Source organism: Meleagris gallopavo, chromosome 4, assembly GCF_000146605.3.
Source record: "Meleagris gallopavo isolate NT-WF06-2002-E0010 breed Aviagen turkey brand Nicholas breeding stock chromosome 4, Turkey_5.1, whole genome shotgun sequence".
NCBI classification, from domain to species: Eukaryota; Metazoa; Chordata; class Aves; order Galliformes; family Phasianidae; genus Meleagris; species Meleagris gallopavo.
This window is the reverse complement of record NC_015014.2, coordinates 59,908,981-59,926,805: the sequence shown is the minus strand read 5'-3', so window position 1 is coordinate 59,926,805 and position 17,825 is coordinate 59,908,981. Positions and strand designations below refer to the sequence as shown.

At 37.7% G+C, this 17,825-nt stretch overlaps 1 long non-coding RNA gene across 2 annotated transcripts; it reads right to left on the bottom strand.

Moving 5' to 3' along the window:
• Positions 1 to 8,881: 8,881 nt before the first annotated feature.
• LOC104910844 lies at positions 8,882 to 17,053 on the bottom strand. Of its 2 annotated transcripts, none has more exons than XR_793473.2 (3): positions 16,981 to 17,053; positions 9,945 to 10,132; positions 8,882 to 9,354 (listed from the first exon to the last, which is right to left on the bottom strand). It is a non-coding gene; the product is annotated as an uncharacterized LOC104910844 (long non-coding RNA). The 2 variants fall into 2 exon arrangements; XR_004159702.1 differs by lacking the exon at positions 16,981 to 17,053 and adding an exon at positions 11,822 to 16,353.
• Positions 17,054 to 17,825: the final 772 nt, after the last annotated feature.

Sequence of the window (17,825 nt, the reverse complement as noted above, 5' to 3'; positions counted from 1 at the left end):
GTTCCTTAGAATCAAAATCCTTTATTAAAAAAGAAAAGGCCTTATTGTAACTTCTAATGCATATATATGTAAAATAAATACAAAGCAGTTCAGACATATGGGATGATGACATATAATATGATTTCAATTTTATTTCCTTCTCATCTTCCCTTTTCCCTCTTTTTCTTTCACTTCAGAAAAGATTCCAGAGGGCAGCTAGAATTAGATGCCTAATGGGTAAACTCCAGGCTTTCAAAAAGACCTGCAAGAAATACCAGAGCTAACACAAAAATCCATGCGCATGTTTGCTGATTCACAAAATTATTTATGTCCAAGCTTCCTACAGATGGAGCTAGAATGCAGTTTGTAAAGGCTTGTTATCTTCCATAACAGATAAAGGGGTGTCATCTTTACAAATGGGCTCCTTGTTTAAATGCCTTATGTTCTGTCTCTAATTGATTTGTTTCACAAGCAAGTACTTTTCAGGAAAGGTTAGTTTTAAAGGTACAGCTTTTGCTAAGTTCAAGTTTAATGTCAAGTAAGCATTTTTTCGAACTGCTGATAGTCATTTTCTTCCCATTTATTGCTAATATATTTAGCTTATTACTTCTTTCAATCCCTTCTTTAGTATGGTGACTAATGGAGAAAGAGAAGAAAAAACAAAGAACATATTTGAAGCAAAGAGAGAGAGAAGCTCATTCTCATTGATACATCATTTTGCTGTCGTGTGCCTTCTGATACTTTGCCCTTTCTTTTCTTTGTCTATATTACTGGCTTTTTGGATCAAAGCCATTTTTTTCCACACATAGCATTCTATGAACAATATTGTAAAACTTTTGGTTTCATAAAAGGACAAATGTCTGTAATTTGATTTTTCTCAGACTTCTCTAGAAGACTAAAGAGTTGTATTAAACAGTGTCTTTCTAATTCTTCAGATACTTTATCTGTAATTATTCATTCTGTCTTTTTTTTTTTTCCTTTTGAGGTGGGTGGCTGGGGGAGTGTGCATGTGCGTGTGCGCGTGTGTGTGTGTGTGTGTGTTACTTACTAGCGGAGAACAAAAAAGAAAATGGCTCAGCTGGCACTATGGACGGAGGTCTCCTTTAATAGTAGTAGTTCAAACTTTTAACATGACACTAATAGCCACTTTTTTCCAGGTAGCGGTATTCTGCCCTCCAAAATATGCTTTCAGTTCACTGCAATATCCCTCACTGCTACGTTTCGTAACCACATACAGCACTAGCTGTATCCACAGAATCACAGGTTGAGGTTGGCAGGGGTCTCTGGATCCATTTGGTCCACCTCCAAACCCTGCCTAGGCAGGAACACCCACAGCAGTTGCACAGGACCATCTCCAGACAGCTTTTGAAGATATCTGAGGAAAGGAACTCCACAGAGAGGAAGACTCTCTGGACAATCTTTTCCATTGCTCCACCACCTGCATAACACTGCACAGAAGTAATTCCTGCTGCTCAGGAGGAACCTTCTGTATTTCAGCTTGTGCCCATTGTGTCCTGTTCTGTCAATGGGCACTGTGAGAACACAAGAAAATTTGTTCAGAGTAGCAGCTGTGGAGCAAGATAAGCAGTATGAGAACCAAGGACACCTTTTGAAGAACAAAGAATGTCTCACAGATTTGATTGGATAAAACATCTGTGTGAACAATTGAAGAGTGTTTTACAGAATGCTCTGTTAACATGTATAAATAGAGTAGTGCTTAACAAAAAAAGTAGACTAATAGCTTTTAACCACATTGGTGTGCTGTTATGTCTTTAGTGAGCCCTAAGAGTCTAGAGACTTCCCCACAAGGCACCACTGGAAAAAGACTGGCTACATCCTCTTTGAAGCCTCCCTTGGATCCAGACACACTTGATGAGACAAGTAGAAGTTTACATATTTATTTTCCATAAAGAAAAAACAAACAAAAGTAACTGGAGCTGGAAGACAAATGTTTAAATGACAACATAATTCGAACAACTTCTGGGATTTCAGCACTGCATTGTAATTCACCATTCTCACTGACATGAAAAAGTAAAACTTATGTGTTCAAAACTTATGTGTTCTTGTCTGTATGTTGGGGGGGCATGAGGGAGTTGTCCTAAAAAGATTTGTGTCATTCATTTCATGTTGAACACTGTCTGTAACAGCAAGCTTCTTATTGATATGAAGGAATTAAAGAACCTTCTCCTTTACGCTTGAACTTGGTTACAAGTAGTTTTACACCAGCTATACCTGCAGGACTTGCTCAGGGAGGTTCTCAGAACCAGATACAGGTACAGCTCAGCTCTGAGCTTTGCATCTTAACCCAGTGCCACGTAACAAATGTTTTTATGTATGAATTTAGGATCCCTTTTCTTTACTGTTGTCTTCTACAATACTGCATTTTGTTCACCATGTACAAGATAAAAGAGAAGAAATCTTCTGACAGGGGCCCTATAAGTCCACTCTGGGTGAGCTCTTAGTTTTGTCTAAAGTCTTAGTGCTGAGAAGAGATTCTGAAATGACAAAATTATTCTTGCTGGGCAAAACATAGGCCTGGAGACTCAAGAACAGCAGACAGGATAATTTATAACTCAATTTATGACACACAGTGGTGGAAATGTCAGACTGCAGTCCTTGCATAGTGTTTATAAAATTGAGATAACTCTAAAGTAATGCCTCCTATTAATTTCCATGGAAACTATGACAGATACAAAGAGCACAGTAACACTATTTGACAGAGCTAATTCTCAGTTACAGAACACTATTTTTCAACATTGTCACCAATGTTAGCTATGCGTTTTTGCCAGCAATGAACAAGAGCTGTGTGCTGTGCTCATAAAAATCTCTACAGCTATCTAAAACATGGAAATTTAATTATCTTTTCCATACAGAGTGTCAAGACTGTGATAATAATTACACAGTGGCATTAAATACTTTTTTGTGCAGTGTTAAGCTAGCTCTGGGCTCAAATTAGTTGTCCTTACGTCAGCTAAATACCAGATCGTTTACAAATAATGTTTAGATGCTATTCATGCTCTGGTCAACAGAAAAGCAGCAGATGCAGAAACGTATCTCCTCAGCATAATATTTCAGGCTGCACTCTCCCTGTGCCCTGGTTGCAGCTCAGACAGCATTAATAGTGCTCTGACATTTGGAAGCTGCTGAGGGTTGTGTGCGCTCATGGGGCAGGGCTGGGCCACTTGGAGGAGCAGAACTGCAGAGACAGTGGGGAGCAGATGGCACAAGGTTGCACTGTCAGCTGCTCTGGGCCACGTGCAGCCTGCATACCGTGAGTTGGACATGCCTGCTGTAAGCCCTAACCCTAACTGTAACTCCTAACAATAACCCTAACTGTAACTCCTAACAATAACCCTAACAGCAACGCTAACCATGGCCCCTAACCATAACTCTAATTGTAAATTGTAACCCTAAACCTAACCACTAACAATAACCCTAGCCCTAACTGCTAGCCCTAACCATTTCCCCTAACCATAACCCCTAACCCTAAAGCTAACCCTTAGGACCCAAAGCTAACCCTAATATCCTAAATCTGACACCTAACTCTAACCATAATTCCTGATCCTAAATGCTAAACATAAATTTAACCTAACCACAATTTTAATCCCTAGCCCACTCCATAACAAAACCTTAATAATCCTAATCCTGACCCTAGCAAAAAAGTAATAATCATAATCCTAACCCTAACCCCAACGTCAAACCTAAACATGACCTTAACAAAAACTCTGTTATCTCTAACTGTAGCACCAATACTAACCCTAATACTCTACTCTGACCCTTAAATTAATTCCTGATCCTAAAAACTAACCCTAACCCTAAACCTAAACCTTAACCATAATATCCCTAATATCCCTAACCCTAAGCCTATCTATAACTCTGACCCTAACCAAAAGCCTAATAACGCTAATCTTAACCATAATCTTAACACTATAACTAAACATAACTATAATCACTAACACTAGCCACAGCACTAACACCTAATCCTAAACCCAATCCTAGTCCTAACCAAAACCTTAATATAAACCAAAATATATTTGATCCATATTTCTACTACAGCAAGAGTTACTTTAAAATACTGAGAAATAGCCAAAAAATAAAATAAAATAAAAAATCAGGATATTTACTGTCATGTTCACCTCCTCTATTACCAAGGCTTATTTTATCAGACCTGCTGTCTCTCCTACTAGAATATTCTGAGTTGGTTCATGTGTGGAGCAACTGACATACCTCCCTATAAGCAGCAAATCCTCCTTCCTCTGCTGGAAGTTTAGGAAGTGAGCGAGATCTTTCACATATTTTTGTTTGGTATCCTTACTGGTTTAAGCTGATGAATGAAGCTTTTCATGCTTTCAATCTCAGAAACTCTTAAGTCCTTTCCTCCCCAGTACTTCTATCTAAAAAAGTTCTTCACCAATCAAAAAAACAGCTTCCACTGAGCCCCCTTCCAAATGGTCTTAAACTCATCACTTTCAGCCAGTACTCAGAGCTTCTGTACAAAGCTGCGTGTTGAGAAGATATCAGCTTTGCTGATGCTCTTCTCAGAAGAAATGAGGTACAAATATGGTTTTGTCTCCATCAGTAAAATTTGTGAGTCATTCTCTCCTAGTATTACAGTATTTCAATATACTTCCAACATGAAAAGTACAGCATCATCACAAGCCCATCCCTGATCCTGTCTTGGAGGATCAGGAGAAGGGGAGCCCGATGGCTCAATCAGCTTCTCTGGATCAGTACCAGAAGTTGTTTCTGCTGTTGGTGGCTCACTTTCAATTTTTCTTGTCTTGATTTAACTTACATTTCCAGCCTTTCTGTTATGAGCCAGTCTTTGCCCTGCCAGCTGGCCACCAAAATCAAGCAGAACTGTCTGGAGGTTCCAGTGGGAGATGCTCAAATGTCACCATGATGCCCATGTGTCATCCCAATGACACACTGTGCGGCACTCGAAGGCTGGCTGGCTGGAGCAGCCAGAGCATGTCACTGACCAGCACCTGTTGTTGTTCCTGCACAGGGCCATGGGTGTTTGAACTGAGTCAAGAAACAAAAACAAGCATTTTTTAAAGGCAATCACTCCTTGCCTGGGCCTTGCTTCTCCTTCCCTGTGTGGTACCTGAATAGCTCCCTCCTTAGTATTCTTCTTGTTCTCCAGATGGGGATGGAAATCAGTTTCACAAGCAATGCTGAAAAAAGATAATAGCAATCTCTACCTAGTTTAGTGCCACTGTTTGCAAGTGTTCTGTATTTTCAATAGCACCTTCTGCAAGGTTGTCACTGTGTACTCAGGCAATGCTTTGCAACAACAGTCTCCCAGAGGCTGCTTTGTAGCTCCAGCTAGGAAAAGACACCAGGTAAGTATATTTTGCTGATGGCATAAAAAGATGTGCAACTCCTCTTAGATTCTTATTCTTTTATTTGATATTTCAGAAATTTTGAAGGCAATTCAATACAATCAGTGATGTTTTCTAAGTTCTACAAGGTCCAGTGCTTTATCTATAAAGGAAATTTTTCATCTGGAAAGATGGTGTCTGGATGCAGCACTTCAGTGGATGCTAAGTTTGAGGACAACATCTCAAGGAGATGTCAACTTCCTCTAGGGTAAAGAGGGACTGCATAGAAATCTTTACAAATGGCAAGGCTGGGCAATCACCAACAGCATGAAGAAGAACAAAAGCAAGTACTTAATTCTGTACGTGAGTGGGGCAGCCCTAGCTATAAGTAGAGATTGCAGGATGAGTCATCGGAAAGAAGCCTGCAGGAATGGATCTGAGAGGTTCTGGCCAACTGCAATTGTATCATGGTCAGCACCCTGAAGCCAAAAGGGCCAACCATACCCCGGTTCGAATAGGAGGTATTGTCCTCCTCTTGTTTTATTTCAGCAGAAAATAAAACACAGTAACCATGTTAAGATGCGTAAGGGATGACATAACCTTAAAAAACCCTGGACGTTCTTACACTACTGATTTATAAGCTCATGAGTCAATTAAAAAACACAACCACCAGATTAAATCTGAAAAAAGTTAGAAATAAAAAGAAATCCATACAACTACGAGGTGAATTTTCTCACTCATTACTCAACTTCAATCCATTTGAATTCAGGAAAAAGGGAAAGAGAGAGCACCAAATAATTCCAAGTTCAAAAATGCATGACAGAAATATAAGTTTGCAGATGATACCAAGCTGGCAGGAAATGTTGATCTGCCTAGGGGTAGTGAGGCCTTACAGAGGGATCTGGACAGGTTGGGTAGCTGGGCTGAAGCCAATGGGATGATTTCATCAGTGCCAAATGCAGGGTCTTACACTTGGGCCACAACAACCCCAGGCAATGCTACAGGCTTGGGGAGGAGTGGCTGGAAGACTGTGTAGAGGAAACAGACATGAGAGTATTTGTCTATGAATGGCTGAATTTGAGCCAGCAGTGTGCCCAGGTGGCCAAGAAGGCCAATGGCATCCTAGCTTGCATCAGAAATAATGTTGCCAGCAGGAATAGGGAAATAACTGCCCTCTGTACTCAGCTCTGGTGAGGCCGAACTTGGAGTGCTGTGTCCAGTTTTGGGCCCTTCACTGCAAGAAAGACATTGAGGCCCTGGAGTGGGTTCAAAGAAGGGCAACAAAGGTGGTGAGGGGTCTGGAGCACAGGCCTTATGAGGAGCAGATGAAGAAGCTGGGAGTATTCAGTCTGGAGAAGAGGAAGCTCAGGAGAGACCTTATTGCTCTCTTCAACTACCTGAAGGGAGGTTGTAGTGAGGTGGGGTTCATCCTCTTCTCTTGTGTAACTGGTGATAGAACTAGAGGGAATGGCTTCAAGCTGTGCAAGGGAAGATTCAGACTGGACTTTAGGAAATAATGCTCTTCTGAAAGAGTGGTCAGGGACTAGAATGGGCTGCCCATGGAGGTGGTGGAGTCACTGACCCTGCAGGTGTTCAAGGAAAGTTTCAACATTGTGTTGAGAGACATGGTTTAGTGAGAGCTATTGGTGATGGGTGGATGGTTGGACTGGCTGATCTTGTAGGTCTTTTCCAACCTTGGTGATTCTATGATGCTATGATTCTATGATTCTGTGATTCTATGATTCTGTGATATCACTACTTAGGTCTAGAAGGGAACAAAGCATCTGTTTTAACTGCAAAGGGCTCTAGAAAGACATGCCTGAAAACCCCTTGCGGAAATTTAACTAGAGTGTGATTCTTTCATATAGAATCATAGAATCATTTGAGTTGGAAGGGGCCCTTGAAGGTCATCATGTCCAAATCCAGTATTCTAGGTGAGGTCTCACCATCATAGAGTGACAAGACAATAACTGTCATACTATTGGCCTTGACTTTATTTCAAAGGTCATAGGGAATAACAATCTACTAACAAAGAATTCACTGCAGTAGCTTTTTTAAGGTCATGGTGCAGGCAAACAAATTGCCCTGAAGGTCACTGCTGCTTCCTACAGGAACTACCCAAACCTAAGCCTATCCTGAATCCTAATCATGACCATAACCAAAACACTAATAACATAAAACACCAACCCAAACTCTAACACTAATCCTAACCCTAAAACTAACACTAAAATTAATCCTAAACCTTAACTATAACCCTGAAGCTGACATTAACCAAAACCCTAAAGCCCTTATAGCCCTTAGCCCTTATACTAACCTGAACCCTAAATTTAATCCTAACTTGAACCATGAGCCTAACCCTTAACCTGAACCTGACCTGACCCTGACCCCAATTAAAGCTCTAATAAAGCTAATCCTAGCCATATCTCTAACACAAATACCCTAATCTCTGACCCTAACTTGAATCCATAATTCTAAGCCCTAAAAAAAACCTGAAAAAACAAGCTCTAAACATAAACCTAACTTTAACTGTAAAACGTACGTTCATACGCACCTACATATAAACTAATCCTAATGCTAATGCTAAAACTAGTACCCTAACACTAACACCTAACCTTAAGCCTGACCCATAATTCTAAACCCTAAACCTAATCCTAGCCCAAATCCTAAACCCAACCCTAAACCTAATTATGTTAACCCTAACCCTAATTGACACCTAATCCTAAATCTAATCTTAACTCTGACCTCTAACCAAATCCCAACTAATCTTAATCCTAACCCAAACCCTAATCCTAACACTAATTTCTCTATATTTCTCCTGTTTTTGTTTTCTTTCTTCCTTCCTTCCTTTCTTTCTTTCTTTCTTCCTTTCTTCCTTTCTTCCTTTCTTCCTTTTTTTCCTTCCTTCTCAAGCAATTTTTACACTTGAATTTTTTTCATCTGCTTCTTGCTTATAGTGGGAGTGGGAAGAATACTAAAAATTCTGTATGTGATGATTTAATTAAGATTTCAAATCTTATTCTACAATTTCATAACTAAAACCAAATTTACATTTTCAGGGATTACTAAAATTATTACAAGTATTATTATTACAAGTGTTACAAGTAGTATTTACCCACTGAAAAAAACAACAACCAAACAAAAAAAAAACCCAGAAAATAAGAAGGTAGAAAAATAAAGCCCAGCAAATATAAAATCTTGCACATAAAGGTATATTTGAAAATCAGAACAGTGTAAGTATGCATTAAATTAAAAATCATGGAGTAAATCCAATTCATCAATACTGAGAAAACAATGTTATAAACACATTGAAATCATGATTAGCGTGTCTAAAACTGAAAGCTTCACATTGCAATTTATCTTGAGTGCAAAGATGTTAACTTCTACATAGTCACATGGACCAGGGTGTGAATCCAGGTGTCTTCCAGGTACATTTTCATCAACTGTTGTAGCTCTGCTTCTGGTTTCACGGAATCTCAGAATCACAGTATTGTAGGGGCTGGAAGGGACCTCCAGAGGTCATCAAGTCCAACCCCCCTGCCAAAGCAGGCTCCGTACAGCAGGCTGCACAGGAAGACATCCAGGTGGGTCTTGAGTAACTCCAGAGAAGGAGAAATCCACAACAACACTGGGCAGCCTGTTCTAGTGTTCAATCAACCAAACCATAAAGAAGTTCCTTCACATATTGTTACAGAACTTCTTATGCTCCAGTTTATGGCCGTTTCCCCTTGTCTTGTCCTCGCAGACCACCAAAAACATGTTGGCCGTGTCCCTTTTACTCCCACGCTTAAGATAGTTATTAACATGAATAAGATCACCTCTCAGTCTTCTTAACGCTTAACAGAACCAGGTCCCTCAGCCTTTCCTCATTAGGGAGATGCTCAAGGCAGTTTCATCATCTTCTCTTCCATAAGTCTGCTGCTTCCCTCTATTTTAGCAATCTGAAGAAAATTGGAAGAACAGTGTAGACAGACTCCAAACACACAGCTGATCTCATGGAAAGACAGGCTTGTCCATGCTTCTGTAAGAGTGAGGAGTAAATGGTGGTACTCTGCTGTAAAAAGAATAAGTATCATAAGAAAGGAGGTCCTGTGAAGACAGCTCTAAATGACCACACACGAATCTCTCAGATGTAGTTAATCTGCTCCCCAAACCAAATGAAAAAATGTGACAGTTCTTGTTCTCATAGCCATATGCTCATAGCCATAGTTTATATAAGACATAAAGAACTACGTCTAAAGATGGCTGACCACTTAACGGAAAAGGATTTTAGTGACATTTGCTTGAAAAATCATAAACAAAGCTTGATTTTTGTTTGAGATATGTGTTTTGTTTTGGATAGGTTTTTGGTAGAGCTACTCCCCAGTCAACTTGACACCTCAAAATAAATTTAGAAAAATTATGTCATATAAAACATTTTTATAAGTTAGGTTTCTTAAAGCAAATTAGTTTTAGGGAAGGGATATTTGACAAAGCTGAGCAACACATGGGCTCGAATGACATTTGATTATCCCAAGAGTTATCTGCTGTGGTGAATGTATGTATTTATCACAATTTCTATTTCAAAAATGCTTCTTAATGATCCCTTACTTTTTATACACACATCTCATATGAATTCTCTGTTGTGTTCTAAACTCCACAAACCTGTCCCGCCTTCTGACTGCTTCCAGATGTGTGCTGCAGAGCACTTGCTGCTGTACACGGGTCATCCCAGAACTCAAACAGTAGTTTTGAACCATTAGGGGGGCTCCTATTTACTTGGTTTCTTGTCTTCTGAACAGCTTCTTTCTTCTGTGCTTTTGTCATTCTAAGAGCTCTCTCTAAGTCTGCAACTGAACGGGGCAACACGTTCATTTTTCTGTCAGTGATAGTACAGAAACTGTAGTGTTTATACAGAAACACTAAATGTCCTCTGAAAAGAAATGGATAACTTCCAGAAGCAGCCAACTTTTAAAAAATTTAAAAACCCTCACTTTGGAGTTGCATCCAAACCTAGAATGTATAGTATGCTTACATGTACTAACATTTTAATGACTCTCTCCTTCATCAACTCACACTGCTGCAGGCACTTAAACACAACCAAATCACTATAAGCTACTTAAATAATCAGTCTAATCTAGGATGTAAGACATAATGCTAAACATATCTTCTTGTTGCAATTACAATTATTAGATTTTTGTTGACGGTAAAGTATACAAAGCGTAGCTGGTTTAGGTGACTATACTGAAGTCATACACACTTGATTAGATGCAAGTTACCTTACAAAATACAGAGGACCTTCTTACCCTCACTTTGTTGTTAAAGTTTTCAGCAAGGCACTGACTAAGAATCATAACTAATGCTTACAGAAGTTCAGAAAGTTCAGGCCGTTACACTAACCCACTACCTCACTGTGCTCACATCCACAGTTTTGTCTCCATAAAAGTTCAACAAGTGTTGACTCCAATGGATGGAGGAAATCAGTTATACTTTAGTCTGTATGTCACTTGACTTGGAAGTCAGACTGCCCTTCTGCTGCCATCTGTTGCACAGCAACAAGATGTAGCAGAACATTGGTGGGAAGTTTCAGCCTCTACTGCCACACCACCGACGTCTGCCTTTGATATTGTGGGCCAACATCATAATATAGAAGGCATTATTTTCAGAAGAGCCCTCATAAATACTTCTTACTGTCCAAAGTAATCTCTTTGCAGCCAAATTTAATTCACCTGTCATACTCCAAACGGTGGAAATGCTTTTGCCTATAGAGGTAAAAAGTACCTTCTGGACTATAAGTTGTAAAAATATCTTTCAAGTGAATCTCGTGAATTAATTGGACATATAGGCCTACAAATCTTGTGTTCTAATCAGCAATATTATGGAATGTAGTTATAATTTTCTACTGAAAACAGACTCTTCAAGTTATGAATCACAGATCTGAATATCTGAATCAGAAGTGACCTTTGATTGAAAGATTCAGTTGATGATGAAACTTTGTATAATGCTGACTTCAGGAAATTTCAGACTCTGAGAAACTCCTATTTCACATGTTTCATCCCGTATGTCTTGAGTTAGGACAACTCTTCCTTCTGACCTGAACTTTGACATCATGTCACTAAAAATAATACTTACTGACAACACCATTGAACCTTCTCTGACAGTTATTATTGACAGTACGAACCAAAGGTAATTTGATGGTATAAGAATGTATTTTGATTCTTGAAAGGCAGCTTGCATTGATAACTGGTCATTTTCCATTTAAATGATATTAAAATTTTATCTGCCAGGATATGTTCCAAATGTAGAACTGAGGGAATTATCAGAAAACAAATCTTCCAGAAAATAAGATGTACAATTTAATTGTGGTATTAGCTTTAGAGATCCTGGTATTTTTTCTGTGCTACAGTAATTCCTGAATATTCTTGCCTTTCCTTTCCTTGCTGCCTGAGGCACTGTTATTTACCATTTCAGTGCTCTGCCTTTCCTGTTCATTTGGTGTACATGCAACACTTATTTTGTGATGGCTAGTGAATGAAGCTTACCAGTGAGACTGTCAACCCTGTCTTAACACTGGAATACATAGCAGATGTTGTTTCTGAATGTTACAGTTCAAAAGTTCCTTCAGCAGTAGAAGCAGGCTATCCAACGAGAGGCTACCAAACTGAAAAACATACTTGAAACAAGAGGAGCAAGTTACATCTGCTTTCAAATTTTTTCTTGCTTTTGTTGGAGAAAAGATTTGCAACCTTCATCAGAACCCTGACATTGCTGTGTGAGCTACTTACTGGTACTGCTTGTAAATTTTACACTGTATAAACCAGCTGGAAGGCTGAGTACTGTGGACAGATAGACTGCCACAAAACCAAAGTAGCTGTCAGAAGGAGGATATCCTGTGCCAGATTCAGCTTTGTGGGTTGTTCATTATTGCCCATATTGGCCTCTTCAAAACACAGTATATCAACTGTACAACTTATTGAAGAGTGTGCTGTTTTACTGGAGAGATTATTATGCCATCTATTGTTATTTATACAGTTTTCCACAACCAGATTAACAACTTTTTTGGTTCTAATCTTCAAAGACTTTTGTCTCTCTCTTTACATTTAGCACCCAAAGCTCCCTAAATAAGTTTAACATCTTTGCTCTTTGCTTATTGGACAAATACAGAAGGTCTGAAGTTCTTCTGTGGTATTAAAATAAAAAAGAAAAATTAAATTCACCATGAGAAAACCTAATGATTATTAAACATTTGGTGTCAGCATTGCCTTAGATCTTCATAGCTTCAGTAGCTGAGGAAGATTCTCATCTAAACTTTATTAGAAGTCATAAAGCCAGCTCCTACTGCTATCCATTAGGTGTGTTTCACTAGAAAATGTATTAGGCCCTGGATCTGAACTTTATAAGTACTGTTAAAATTCTTTTGCTGTACAAGTTTATATGCAAGTGCATTCATGTGTTAAAGATTTGGTTTCAGATTAGAAATGTAAGCTATAGTGTTTATTTCTGCACTAGGTAACTGATCTTTCATTCTTTATGCCACATAGACTCCAGAAGAATCCTTCTCAGCAGCCAAAAGAAATCACTCTGCACTTGCTTGATATTTAACACCAGCATCTAGGAGGGCAAACTAGGTGTCAGTGAGAGGAAGTAGCAACATCCCGTTTAGCTAGAGTGCACCAACCAATCTTACATCTCTTTTCTGCTTCTTGTCAAGCAAGTTCTTTGATTTGAAATGTCTGCTCATTTTTCTTAATAAACAACTCCCACTTAGAAGGTGGAGTATTAAAGCACAAGCTTAGAATCAAAAAGAAAACCATCCTAACCTCAGTGAGTTAGCGTGGAGAGCATCCTAGTACAGATAGACAAGAAAAAAGGCTTGAAAGCAATCCTTCAATGGATCCATGCCACATTAGTCTTGTGAAAGATAAGGGGTGATAAAAAATTCGTGAAAATGGGTGAAAGGGAAAAGAGAAAGGGAAGTGAAAATCAAGAAGTTTACCAGGAATAAAATCTACATGCAGTAGAAGGTGTAGAGATCACTCAGGCATGAATGTTCCTTCTATCATACTTTCCTTTTAATCTAATACAGACATAAAAGTATCAGTTTTTGTATTAACCATATTTTAAGTGATGAACCAAGCAAAATAAAAAAGATAAACATGTTACTATACAATTCATTTTTTTTTCTCTTAAAACTTTTACCTTATCATGAGCATAATTTCCATTACAGAGAATTCTGATATTTCCTGTTCCTGACTCTTCTTGAAGGAAGGAACTTCCACCTTTCAAATGCAGACTGATTTCAGACCTCACAGACTTCAGTATTGTTTGGAGTAGAACCAAACATGCTGTCTATCTTTTCTTGTTTGAACTTTCAACCATAAATTGTAGGGAAGAAAGGAGTTTGGATAATCCTATCAGATATGGATTGCACAGGTAGCATCATTATCCTTAGCAAGTGGAGCACTGAAGTCAGCATCTGTTTCCAGGAGGGATGCAGAACTGAGGAAAATATTATTTTTTTCAAAAGGATTATACTGATGTAACAACTGACAGGATGTATGTTGTGACCATAGACTAGAAGAAAACCTAAACTTCTGAGAAACACATTAAGTATACTTCATGAGTATCAAATCAGAGAAAGCAAAAGCTTCATATGTATGTCTTTCCTCAACTGTGGTTAGAACTTCCTTGCTGTAAACAGGTGTGTAGGTTAGGAAGACCACACTGCATACAGCTAATGAAATTTAATGGAGTACTCAGTAAGTATCAGACAGTTAGATACTCTGGACTGGAGTTTGGTCAGAATGTGGTAGAAGCTATCCCAGCTCCTGGAAAAAAAGTGTTTATCAGTCCTTTAAGTTCTGTAAATGCTTTAGTCTCACTCAAAAATTGATGTCTGCTGAGTCACAATATTTGCCATGTATCTGCAGTATGTCTTTAAGTATGAGTTAAGATAAGAGTTTAAACTCCAAGCTCTGCTAAGGACGTACTTTTATCTCTTGATAAACAAAGTTGTTATTTAGCTAAGGATGCCCCCAACTCTTCATTCAGTGTAAAAATTTAGCTTAATTTTTTTTTTTCTCCCCAAAAGATTAGCAAAATACTTTCAGAAAGGCTATTCTATTAGTAAGACTAAGTAACTTTCTCATAGATTATGATTCACAATTACATCACATACAGGAAGCAGCCAACCAACACTGGAGGGCTGTTACTTAAAGCTCTGGCAGTGTTTTCTTATTTGGAAGATATGTGCGCCATATGTGGAATTAGGATAGCTTGGCAAAAATTTTTAATAATAATGTTAATTATTTTTCAGAACATGTTCCTGCTATTGCAATACTTCCCACTTCTATACCTGTCATTACTGAATAGTCTACCAATAGGAACAAGCATTTGGGATATTCAATTACATATGAGAATAAACAGTGACATAATCCCATAATCTGCACTGGAGCTGGCACAGCCCATATGCTTGTAGCAAAGCAAGCAAAAAATAAAATAAATAATAATAATAATAAAAAGAAATTGCAGATTTTTGTTTGCAACTTGTATAGTAAGTTAGCTATAGAAGGTATTGATATCCTTGGGCATTGTTTTACATTATAAACCTTGATGATAAAACTTGGATGGTAAGGATAAATCAACACACAGTGTTGTCAACAAATCCCAATCTTACTATGAAGGAGAACTGACATATTGAGTTCTATGCTGCCAGAGTTTTAGTTAGACCTTCCAAAATCATCTTTATTATTCTGATTTCTAATTTATGTCATTTCTAATTTATGATGATTGGAAAAGCAAGTAATTATCTCAGAATCAGAAAGTCTCATCAGATTCTCCCCTTTGTGTACCTACCTCTGTGATCCTGCACTCTTACCTGCTAGGGCTGTTATGGTTTGTACGTCAGCTAACATCAGGATGAAAGCTGTTTAGTTTGATTACTGCCACATGTCTGTATTTATAATTTCCTTGGTACAATAAGATATTTGGACTGCTTGTTCTCACATCTCTCCTAGCACTTTCCCCAGCTATGTTTATATATGTGGTAAAAGTATTATTGATAGAATTTTAGACACTTCTTAAAATTATTTGTGTCAAAATTTGTGATGTGAACCACCCATAATGATGTGATCTTCATTCTACTTCCAGTAGAAATACTTTTTTTAAAACAAGGCAGTTCAGTTTTATTTTTCTTGAATCAGCCATTTCAAGATATGGACAACTTCAACATAAAAGATAAATAGAGAGCCCAGATAGATCCTAATTAGCTCAGGAGAAGCCACTGAGACCACAATGAAAATTCTAAAGAAGAAGCCTAACAGTACTGTCTTGTTAAGGTCTTTGTTTGTTTGTTTGTTTGTATGTTTCTTAATAATCTTTAAGAAGATTATTGTTTTTTTAATTTTTTCATTTTTAAATCTGTTACCACAACAATAAGAGCACTGGCTGAGTGCCGGGACTTTACAAAGATTGCTCCCTGAGGAAAGGTAAAGCTTGATCGCAGATGATTGCTTATTTACCTGCGAAAACACAACGTAGGCTTGCCTGAACCTGGGCAGGACAAAATTATTGTTAGAGTCTAGCCACAATAAAGGGTCTGATGAAAGTCTGGGCCCAAAAGTGATTGGTTTGTTTTTTTGTGTTTGTTTTGATTTCAACATATCCAATAAAGCATATAATTTTATATGACTCTTTCAGAGATCTGCTCTAGAGGAGCGAAAAGGAGAAAAAAATTATTCACTGTGCCAAGCCAAGATAGAACAGATACAAATTTTGCACTGCTCTTCAGTACATTTTAGAGTTCTGTTCATATCTGCATACATGAGTGACATACAGTGAAAAGGATAATCAAGATAATGAGTTATTTTTACTTTCCACTGATAAACACAGAAGACATATAAATTCCTGGATACTGAAATATGCTATGAAGAATTTGTCTGTGCTGTATACCAGATATCTATATCCATATCCTGAAGTATACATTCCTAAATTGACATTCTTTACAAACTATATATTATACATTTACTTGATATCCAAAAATGTAGGCAGAATAGTCTACTGTGACTATTCACACAAACATCTTCCCATTTGTTCAGAACCATGAAATGGAAATAAAATTATTTTTCAAAATTTGGCAGAAATAAAATTCATCATTGTTAAGTTTATATAAAAGACATGTATATCCTTTACATTGATGGAGAACGGCGATTTGTCCTGTGCTTTCAAGTTTAATTTTTAAATTTTGAATCTTCAGCCTAGTGTCTCAGAATTATTCTTGATGCCTAAGAGAGTCAACACAGTCCTCATCTTCCTTTCAGATCTCCCGCCACATGGACTGGGAAACTGATGTGAATTCAATTTTCAGTTACATTGCTGGGTATTGCTACAGCATTGAATTGACCTTACTACTTTTTTTCTGTCTTTCTTGAATAATGCCTTCGCACAAAATCTGAAAGGTCATTTGAAGGTTTCATTAACAGTTTCCCTGAAAGGTGAGGAGTTTAGACAACTGATCTTAATTGTTAGCAGCAGCTCAATGCTCCAGGAAAGATATGTTGTTTAAAAAACTGCCAACCAGCCAACACCCTCTCTCTCTGCCTTGCAAACAAAACAAAACAAAAACAAAAACAAAACAAAAAACAAAAAACAAAACAAACAAACAAACACAGAAAAATAAACCAACCAACCAAACAACACTTACCTCTCCACCTAGAACCAAGGTTTCAAGGAAGATGTTGCTCTGTTACAGGAGAGGACTGCAGTTGGATTCAGTCTGCATATTAAAAAAAGGCAGGCAAGTCAAATTTAATTTTTAAGTTGAAAGCAAAGTCAAAAGCATATCTAAAAATGTAAATGTGTTAGTAGTGAAATCTAAAAATAAGGTGCATGTTGGATGGTAGTTGGATATCATGAGTAAGGTTCAATACCTTAGCAGAAACAAGCAAAATGGAAACAATATTCCCAAGGAAAAATATAAAAAATATGAGAAATACAGATACTAATATTTGGTAAAAAGCGAAGGATATTATTTAAACATTAATGAGCATATAAATTATATTATTTCTTTAACTGAGTAATACACTGTTTTTCCATAACTATTATCAACTTCAGATACTGGATGATTCTGAAAGAGAGAAGAAAGGAAAGCAATGACATTCAATTGTGAGCACACATTCATGAAGGATATGATTTTAAAAGCTGAACTTAGTGTAAAATGTGGAGCCTAGACTTTTAACAAAGAGAAAGTAAGACTCTTTGCATTTTATTTATCTACTCAGTGGTCAGAAGACAATAGTGAAACAAATATTCATACAAATCCACTGGAGACAATATGAGCAATGTGGCACTCCCAGAAATTCTGTAAATAATGATCTTTTCAACTTCCTAGCTACAAATTCTTGGGAAATAACATAAACAGACTAAATTATTGTCCAAGATTCAAGTCATTACACTAGATAAGAACTGAAGGGCCCAAAAATTCACATGAAACACTCAGGTCCTCTTTTCAGGTACACTAAGCATTCTGAACTTCAAGCAAATGCCCAG